Raw genomic sequence first — 11,057 nt, forward strand, 5'->3', positions numbered from 1 at the left:
CTACAGTTTGACAGGTCTAGTCCATACATCAAAAGATTGCATTTTGGTTACAGGTAGCAGCTTGCCTGTAATTGCCTGTAAACAGACACAGACAATCACCTCCGAGATTGTCTGCTATTGTCCTCCCTCACATGCAAATGTACTACAGGAGATTCAATTAGCAGCATCCAACTTCCAGAGGAATTTAATGCAAACATAGGTCTATTGACACATTAGCAAATCCATTCAGAAGTTCCTGCTCTCCTGTTCACAAATGTACTATATACAATTAGTAGCTTCCCCCAAAGCCAGACTTGCTTGTAGCAGGCATACACATCTGAATTACACAGCAGACAGGAAAATGCAAAAATATGGCTTCGGTGCGATACCATACGGCGGCTATATTCTGCATATTACTGTACATATCATCCTCACCTCAATATATCCTCACACAGCCCTGTATGCAAAAGATCTTCTCTGAGCTCTTTGTTGAAGACATTCCTGTTTTCTGAATCACTTATACACCAAAGAAACAGTGAGAGACAGCTTCAGATACCGTTTTACTGCAGGGAAGTTCAAAGGGCCATTAGCTCTGCTCTGTTTTATAGTTTAACCACTTGCCGACCGCCCACAGCCCATGGGCGGCGGCAAAGTGGATCCCTAAAGGACCGCAATACGCCTTAGGGCGTTGCGTCCTTTTACTATGCCGGGGGAGCGATCGCGTCATTGATGACGCGCGCTTCCCCCGGCAACTGGCTCCGCCCACCCGCCGCAACATCCCGCCGGCCATACGGAAGCGCCGGCGGGATGTTAACCCCGCGATCCCCGCTACAAAGTGTATAATACACTTTGTAATGTATACAAAGTGTATTATACAAGCTGCCTCCTGCCCTGGTGGTCCCAGTGTCCGAGGGACCACCAGGGCAGGCTGCAGCCACCCTAGTCTGCACCCAAACACACTGATCTGCCCCCCCCGCCCACAGCACCCCTCAGACCCCCCCCTGCCCATCCCCCAGACCCCTGTTTGCACCCAATCACCCCCTAATAACCCATCAATCACTCCCTGTCACTATCTGTCAACGCTATTTTTTTTTTATCCCCCCCTGCCCCCTGCCCCCTCCTGATCACCCCCCCACCCCTCAGATTCTCCCCAGACCCCCCCAAGACCCCCCCCCTGTGTACTGTATGCATCTATCCCCCCTGATCACCTGTCAATCACCTGTCAATCACCCACCAATCACCCATCAATCACCCATCAATCACCCCCTGTCACTGCCACCCAACAATCAGCCCCTAACCTGCCCCTTGCGGGCAATCTGATCACCCACCCACACCAATAGATCGCCCGCAGATCCGACATCAGATCACCTCCCAAATCCATTGTTTACATCTATTCTCTCCTCTAAACACCCACTAATTACCCATCAATCACCCATCAATCACCCCCTATCACCACCTGTCACTTTTACCTATCAGATCAGACCCTAATCTGCCCCTTGCGGGCACCCAATCACCCGCCAACACGCTCAGATTGCCCTCTGACCCCCCTTATCAATTCACCAGTGCATTAATTACATCTGTTCTTCCCTGTAATAACCCACTGATCACCTGTCAATCACCTGCCAATCAACTATCACCCATCAATCACCCCGTCACTGCCACCCATCAATCAGCCCCTAACCTGTCCCTTGCGGGCAATCTGATCACCCACCCACACCAATAGATCGCCCGCAGATCCAACATCAGATCACCTCCCAAATCCATTGTTTACATCTATTCTCTCCTCTAAACACCCACTAATTACCCATCAATCACCCCCTATCACGACCTGTCACTGTTACCTATCAGATCAGACCCTAATATGCCCCTTGCGGGCACCCAATCACCCGCCCACACGCTCAGATTGCCCTCAGACCCCCCCCCCCTTATCAATTCGCCAGTGCATTAATTACATCTGTTCTTCCCTGTAATAATGTAATAACCCACTGATCACCTGCCAATCACCTGCCAATCACCTATCACCCATCAATCACCCCCTGTCACCCCCTGTCACTGCCACCCATCAATCAGCCCCTAACCTGCCCCTTGCGGGCAATCTGATCACCCACCCACACCAATAGATCGCCTGCAGATCCGACATCAGATCACCTCTCAAATCCATTGTTTACATCTATTCTCTCCTCTAAACACCCACTAATTACCCATCAATCACCCATCAATCACCCCCTATCACCACCTGTCACTGTTACCTATCAGATCAGACCCTAATCTGCCCCTTGCGGGCACCCAATCACCCGCCCACACGCTCAGATTGCCCTCAGACCCGCCCCCCCTTATCAATTCGCCAGTGCATTAATTACATCTGTTCTTCCCTGTTATAACCCACTGATCACCTGTCAATCACCTGCCAATCACCTATCACCCATCAATCACCCCCTGTCCCCCCCTGTCACTGCCACCCATCAATCAGCCCCTAACCTGCCCCTTGCGGGCAATCTGATCACCCACCCACACCAATAGATCGCCCGCAGATCCGACATCAGATCACCTCCCAAATCCATTGTTTACATCTATTCTCTCCTCTAATCTAATTACCCATCAATCACCCCCTATCACCACCTGTCACTTTTACCTATCAGATCAGACCCTAATCTGCCCCTTGCGGGCACCCAATCACCCGCCAACACGCTCAGATTGCCCTCTGACCCCCCCTTATAAATTCACCAGTGCATTAATTACATCTGTTCTTCCCTGTAATAACCCACTGATCACCTGTCAATCACCTGCCAATCACCTATCACCCATCACCCATCAATCACCCCCTGTCACTGCCACCCATCAATCAGCCCCTGTCACTGCCACTGCCACCCATCAATCACCCCCTGTCACTGCCACCCACCAATCAGTCCGTAACCTGCCCCTTGCGGGCAATCTGATCACCCACCCACACCATCCGATCGCCTGCAGACCCGCAATCAGATCACCTCCCAAGTGCATTGCATCTGTTCTCTCCTCTAAACACCTACTAATTACCCATCAATCACCCCCTGTCACTGCTACCCATCAGATTAGACCCCCATCTGCCCCTAGGACACCCAATCACCCGCCCACACCCTCAGACCCCAGCCCTGATCACCTCGCCAGTGCATTACTTGCATCTATTCCCCCCACTAATCACACCTTGAGACACCCATCAATCACCTCCTGTCACTACCTGTCACCCCCTAGCACACCTACCCATCAGATCAGGCCCTTTATTTGCCCCGTGTGGGCTCCTGATCACTCGGCCAAACCCTCAGATCCCCCTCAGACCCCCTTCCGATCACCTCCCCAGTGCATTGAGTGCATCTATTTTCCCCTCTAATCACCCCCTGAGACACCCATCAATCACCGCCTGTCACCCCCCTAGCACTCCTATCCATCAGATCAGGCCCAATACAACCTGTCATCTAAAAGGCCACCCTGCTTATGACCAGTTCCACAAAATTCGGCCCCTCATAGACCACCTGTCATCAAAATTTGCAGATGCTTATACCCCCGAACAGTCATTTTGAGACATTTGGTTTCCAGACTACTCACGGTTTTGGGCCCGTAAAATGCCAGGGCGGTATAGGAACCCCACAAGTGACCCCATTTTAGAAAAAGACAGCCCAAGGTATTCTGTTAGGTGTATGATGAGTTCATAGAAGATTTTATTTTTTGTCAAAAGTTAGCGGAAATTGATTTTTATTGGGTTTTTTTCACAAAGTGTCATTTTTCACTAAGTTGTGACAAAAAATAAAATCTTCTATGACCTCGCCATACACCTAACTGAATACCTTGGGGTGTCTTCTTTCTAAAATGGGGTTCTTGTGGGGTTCCTATACTGCCCTGGCATTTTAGGGGCCCTAAACCGTGAGGAGTAGTCTAGAAAACAAATGCCTCAAAATGACCTGTGAATAGGACGTTGGGCCCCTTAGCGCACCTAGGCTGCAAAAAAAGTGTCACACATGTGGTATCGCCGTACTCAGGAGAAGTAGTATAATGTGTTTTGGGGTGTATTTTTACACATACCCATGCTGGGTGGGAGAAATCTCTCTGTAAATGGACAATTGTGTGTAAAAAAAATCAAACAATTGTCATGTACAGAGATATTTCTACCACCCAGCACGGGTATGTGTAAAAATACACCACAAAACACATTATACTACTTCTCCTGAGTACGGCGGTACCACATGTGTGGCACTTTTTTACACCCTAAGTGCGCTAAGGGGCCCAAAGTCCAATGAGTACCTTTAGGATTTCACAGGTCATTTTGCGACATTTGGTTTCAAGACTACTCCTCCCGGTTTAGGGCCCCTAAAATGCCAGGGCAGTATAGGAACCCCACAAATGACCCCATTCTAGAAAGAAGACACCCAAAGGTATTCCGTTAGGAGTATGGTGAGTTCATAGAAGATTTTATTTTTTGTCACAAGTTAGCGGAATATGACACACTGTGAAGAAAAACAATTCAAATCAATTTCCGCTAACTTGGGGCAAAAAATAAAATCTTCTATGAACTCACCATACTCCTAACGGAATACCTTGGGGTGTCTTCTTTGTAAAATGGGGTCATTAGTGGGGTTCCTATACTGCCCTGGTATTTTAGGGGCCCTAAACCGTGAGGAGTAGTCTTGAAACAAAAATGACCTGTGAAATCCTAAAGGTACTCATTGGACTTTGGGCCCCTTAGCGCAGTTAGGGTGCAAAAAAGTGCCACACATGTGGTATCGCCGTACTCAGGAGAAGTAGTATAATGTGTTTTGGGGTGTTTTTTTACACATACCCATGCTGAGTGGGAGAAATCTCTCTGTAAATGGACAATTGTGTGTAAAACAAAACAAACAATTGTCATTTACAGAGATATTTCTCCCACCCAGCATGGGTATATGTAAAAATACACCCCAAAACACATTATACTACTTCTCCTGAGTACGGCGGTACCACATGTGTGGCACTTTTTTGCACCCTAAGTGCGCTAAGGGGCCCAAAGTCCAATGAGTACCTTTAGGATTTCAAGGGTCATTTTGAGACATTTGTTTTTAAGACTACTCCTCACAGTTTAGGGCCCCTAAAATGCCAGGGCAGTATAGGAACCCCACAAATGACCCCATTTTAGAAAGAAGACACCCCAAGGTATTCCGTTAGGAGTATGGTGAGTTCATAGAAGATTTTATTTTTTGTCACAAGTTAGCTGAAAATTACACTTTGTGAAAAAAATCACTTAAGATCAATTTCCGCTAACTTGTGACAAAAATAAAATCTTCTATGAACTCACCATACTGCTAACGGAATACCTTGGGGTGTCTTCTTTCTAAAATGGGGTCATTTGTGGGGTTCCTATACTGCCCTGGCATTTTAGGGGCCCTAAACTGTGAGGAGTAGTTTTAAAAACAAATGTCTCAAAATGACCTGTGAAATCCTAAAGGTACTCATTGGACTTTGGGCCCCTTAGCGCAGTTAGGGTGCAAAAAAGTGCCACACATGTGGTATCGCCGCACTCAGGAGAAGAAGTATAATGTGTTTTGGGGTGTATTTTTACACATACCCATGCTGAGTGGGAGAAATATCTCTGTAAATGGACAATTGTGTGTAAAAAAAATAAAAAAATTGTCATTTACAGAGATATTTCTCCCACCCAGCATGGGTATGTGTAAAAATACACCCTAAAACACATTACACTACTTCTCCTGAGTACGGCAATACCACATGTGTGGCACTTTTTTACAGCCTAACTGCGCTAAGGGGCCCAAAGTCCAATGAGCACCTTTAGGCTTTACAGGGGTGCTTACAATTTAGCACCCCCCAAAATGCCAGGACAGTAAACACACCCCACAAATGACCCCATTTTGGAAAGTAGACCCTTCAAGGTATTCAGAGAGGGGCATGGTGAGTCTGTGGCAGATTTCATTTTTTTTTTTGTCCCAAGTCAGAAGAAATGGAAACTTTTTTTTTTTTTTGTCACAAAGTGTCATTTTCCGCTAACTTGTGACAAAAAATAAAATCTTCTATGAACTCACCATGCCTCTCAGTGAATACTTTGGGATGTCTTCTTTCCAAAATGGGGTCATTTGGGGGGTATTTATACTATCCTGGAATTTTAGCACCTCATGAAACCTGACAGGTGGGCAGAAAAGTCAGAGATGCTTGAAAATGGGAAAATTCACTTTTGGCACCATAGTTTGTAAACGCTATAACTTTTACCCAATCCAATAAATATACACTGAATGGTTTTTTTTTTATCAAAGACATGTAGCAGAATAACTTTCGCGCTCAAATGTATAGGAAATTTTACTTTATTTGAAAAATGTCAGCACAGAAAGTTAAAAAAGTCATTTTTTTGACAAAATTCATGTCTTTTTTGATGAATATAATAAAAAGTAAAACTCGCAGCAGCAATCAAATAGCACCAAAAGAAAGCTGTATTAGTGAGAAGAAAAGGAGGTAAAATTCATTTAGGTGGTAGGTTGTATGACCGAGCAATAAACCGTGAAAGCTGCAGTGGTCTGAATGGAGAAAAAGGCTCTGGTCCTTAAGGGGTAGAAAGACTGTGGTCCTCAAGTGGTTAAAATTCAGCGTGTGGTTTGTAAACTGCAAATATCAAAGAATGATGCAATGTTATTTAAAAAGGGGGAAAAAAAGCTATATAACTGAAAATAAAAATATGAGACACTTTTCTGTGCTACTATTGTTCTATTAATTATCCATACTACACATACACTTCATTATATCATACTTTTTTTTTGCTCAGTGTCACTTTAACAACAGTGCAATTACAGTATCATCATCATGTCAATACAATTATATGATAAGCAGCCTAAAGCATGTTTTTTAGAAGCATATATTGGCTACCAGTTGCCCAAAGGATCCAGTTTAAACTCCTCACACTTGCATACAAAGCTCTACACAAGCTATCGCCTCCATACATTTCCTCTTTAATCTCCAGATACCTCCCCGCCCGGACCCTCCATTCCTCACAGGAGACCCTTTTGTCCTCCAGCCTAGTCACCTCCTCTCACTCTCGCATCCAAGACTTCTCACGGGCTGTCCCTCTCCTTTGGAACTCTCTCCCTCAGCCGATTCGTCATGCCACGAGTCTGGAAACCTTCAAACGTACTCTGAAAACACACCTGTTCAGACAAGCCTATAATTTGCTATAGGCAGCACTGAAGGCACACTGGCTCACCCACTAATCCTTGTGTTTCCTTCCCTTTTGTTTCCTCCCCACTACCCTCTAGATTGTAAGCCCGCAAGGGCAGGGACCTCCTCCTAGTGTTTCTCATACTGCTGTTATTTTAACATATGTACATGTACCAACTACATATCAACTATGTATGTATCTGTATTTATTCTATTCAATGTCATGACTGTACAGTGTCTTGTATTTATTGTGTATATATGTTCCCCATTATTTGTTTGTACTATGTACAGCACTACGGAAGATGTTGGCGCTATATAAATAAAAAAAAATAATAATAATAATAATAATAATAATAAAGTAGAGGTTCATGAAGATGAGAATAAAACCAAGGTATCTACAAACCAAGAAAGCATACACCGGGCATGGTACTCCTAATTGAAGGAGCTCAATATTTTAGTAAGAAAACAGCCACAAATAGGATTAATAATTACCCAATATATTCAGCAATGCATAATACTATCCTCCCGGATGTTCAGAATACCAACTAAAATAGCAAGGGAGAAGAAGGAGGTAATCCAAGGCAATAAGCTAATGATGCCAGGTGACACCGCTTCCTCAGGTGGCGTCACATGTCAAGCGGCATCCTGCCCGCCCCCTTTGCTGTCAGCCCTCGCCCACCTACCTTGCTTCTGGTCGCCCCTGATTTTGGGTGGCTGCTTCCTGCAGCAGGACAGGCTCACCGGGTCCCCCTCGCCTGTCCTGCTTGTAGTAGACCTCAGATCCGCGTAACCCGCCACGGCTCCCATAGCCGTGCGCATACCGGAAGCAATTACTTATGGTATACACGCTGGGAGCCGCTGCGGGTCACGCGGATCTGAGGTCTACAGACTCTACAAGCAGGACAGGCAAGGGGGACCCGGTGAGTCTGCCTTGCTGCAGGAGGCGGCCGCTGCTTTTTTCAACAAGGTAAGCGGTGGCCAGATAGGGAGGGGGGTTTCTGCAGGGCCAACTATACTACCTATACTGGGGGCAATTATACTACCTATACTGAGGGCAACTATACTATCTATACTTGGGGCAACTATACTAACTAGCTATACTGGGGCCACTATACTACCTACACTGGTGGCAGCTATACTATCTACCTATACTTGGGGCAACTATACTAGCTACCTATACAGGGGGAAACAATATTGGCTACCTACACGGGGGCAACTATACTAGCTACCAGGGTTGCTCAAATCCGGGAGATAGCGGATAGTTGCTATCCGGATATCTCCCAGGAAAGCTGTGAGGAGGGGCGAGGGGGGGTCAAGCTTACCTGTCTGACGTCTTCTTAGGTATGTCCCTCGGTGCCTCCCTCCCACAATGCGCTCCACGCGGCGGTCACGTGAGTACAAACACTTCCTCCTTCCGGGTTGAAGGAGGAAGTGTTTGTAATCACTTGACGCGCGTGGAGCGCATTATGGGAGGCGCTGAGGGACATACCTAAGAAGACGTCAGACAGGTAAGCTTGACCCCCGCGCCCCCCTGCACAGCTTTCCTGGGAGATATCCGGATAGCAACTTTCCAGCTATCTCCCGGATCGGATTTGAGCAACCCTGCTAGCTACCCATATTGGGGCAACTATACTGGCTACCTATACAGGGGGCAACAATATTTGCTACCTATACGGGGGCAACTATACTAGCTACCCATATTAGGGTAACTATACAGGCTACCTATACAGGGGGCAACAATATTAGCTACCTGTGACGCCAGGCGACGCCCAGTCGTCCAAAACGCAGAAAAAGCGCAGATCCAGCAGCCGTTTCTGATCACCGCAATCGATAGCACATCTATTGCAGGGCTCAGAAAGACAAACTTTGGTTTTAAGACAGACATTTCTGGGGAAGGTAGTTAATTGCGTTTAGCACATAGCTGTGACAAGCTGGTTCCCCGCCCCCTGGAGAGCTAATGGCCCCTCTCAGAGGATATGCCAGCTGCCTCGCTCTGATAAGGAGGCCTAGATTCAGCCAGGCAGGCTACGAATCCCCGGGAGGTCTTGACACCTTGCTCCCTGGTAAGGATCAATGGGAAGCCAGCTGCTAGCACACATCCTGAATGACCTGAGGTTCATAGCATAATCCATAACTTCCCAGATCTGTCATATTTCTGGAGTTCTTGAGATGGCAGCTTCGCCAAACGTGGAGAAAGTGTAGCATGAGTCCCGGTGCTGGTTCTGAGGAAGTTTCAGAACATTCTGAGGTAAAGACTGCCAGTTAGGCAGTTCGAAAGTACCCTGATGATACCACAGGGGTCCCACCCCTCATGTCTGGTATCAGGGCGGTGGGTAAATCGAGACAGACCTGAAAATGTTAGTAAATCTGCCCTGACCTGTACAGTTCTGTGAGATAGAGCCCATATATGGTTAGATATGATTTCTGGTCTCCAGGACAAGGGGAGGACTCCTCTCATATTCTAAGGGGGTGTGTGGCTCCCGCCCTCACTACCTCCTACTGGATCAGGGGCATAAGAATGGCAGAGGAGCCAAACTCAGTGTCCTCCACCCTGAAACACCATCTTGATCTCATCTGTGCCAGCTTGAGGATATGCTGGCATCCACCTGGTCTGAACTCTGAACTTTGATCTGAAACAAAAGGAACTCTACAAGTTTCTCCCACAAAAGGACATCTTTCCATGAAACTAAGTATTTTTTCTCCCTTTCTTTTATTTTTCATACTGGCTATTAATGTTTCAATAATTGTTGATTTTAATAATTGTCTGTATATATTAATTATTTATATTGCCCGTGAATAAAATACTTTATCAAAGTCATTCACTGTTCCGCTACCCTGCTTCTCAGCCGCACAAACTGAACCAGACTTCTGGAGAGACGCTACTATTGTATTGTTAGCTAGACAGAATACAGCGTGTTTTAACCGTTTTTTATTTGCAGGACTAGTCAGTCAGTCAGTCGGGTCCCTGTGTCCCATGATAACAGAGGTGGTGGCAGTTATACCCTGAACTAGTGTGTAAAGTGTATTTCCGTAACCCACAGGCTCCCTTCTGGTCGGGCTGCTGCCCAAGTTTCTGTCGATCTTTGATCGCAACCAAAGCTTGCATGGTCTGTGTGCTGAAACCGATTGGAAGGCAATTTGCGGTCTGACCACTAGGGCTCCTGTGACATTAACCTATATGGGCAACTATACTAGCTACCCATACTGGGGCAACTATACTAGCTACCCATACTGGGGCAACTATACTGGCTACCTATACTGGGGGCAACTTTACCGGCTACCTATACAGGGGGCAAAAATATTGGCTACCTATACAGGGGCAACTATAGTAGCTACCCATACTGGGGCAACTATACTGGCTACCCATACTGGGGCAACTATACCGGCTACCAATACTGGGGCAACTATACCGGCTACCAATACTGGGGGCAACTATACCTGGCTACCTATACAGGGGACACCTATACCTTTATACCTACCTATACTGAGGGTGAAAATTTACGGGTGCTCTAAGATCATTCGAAATCATGGAGGGGGGGGGGGGGGGGAACATCCTCACAAGTTTGCCTCGGGCAGCAAAAAATCTAGAACTGGCCCTGGGGTAAGTGGGTCTGAAGTCATATGTAATCCTATTATATAAGATAGAACAGAGGCGCCAAAAGGATAAAAGGGGTTTTAAAGGAGCTTAAAAGCCAGAACTTGGTAATTAGAGGAGGCAGTGGTGGACTTACCCCCTCCAAGCAGACACAACACGACTGTACATTCAGTCTATTTATTAACGAACTCCAGATAAAACAAAGCAACGCGTTTCACGGGTCAGCGCCCGCTTCCTCAGGCAATAGAAAAAGGAATTACAGCTGCAAATGACAGAGATCAGAGGGTATATTGTTTCTGCTATAATACATCCTACATTTAAA

This window comes from Hyperolius riggenbachi, chromosome 7, assembly GCF_040937935.1.
Source record: "Hyperolius riggenbachi isolate aHypRig1 chromosome 7, aHypRig1.pri, whole genome shotgun sequence".
NCBI lineage: Eukaryota > Metazoa > Chordata > Amphibia > Anura > Hyperoliidae > Hyperolius > Hyperolius riggenbachi.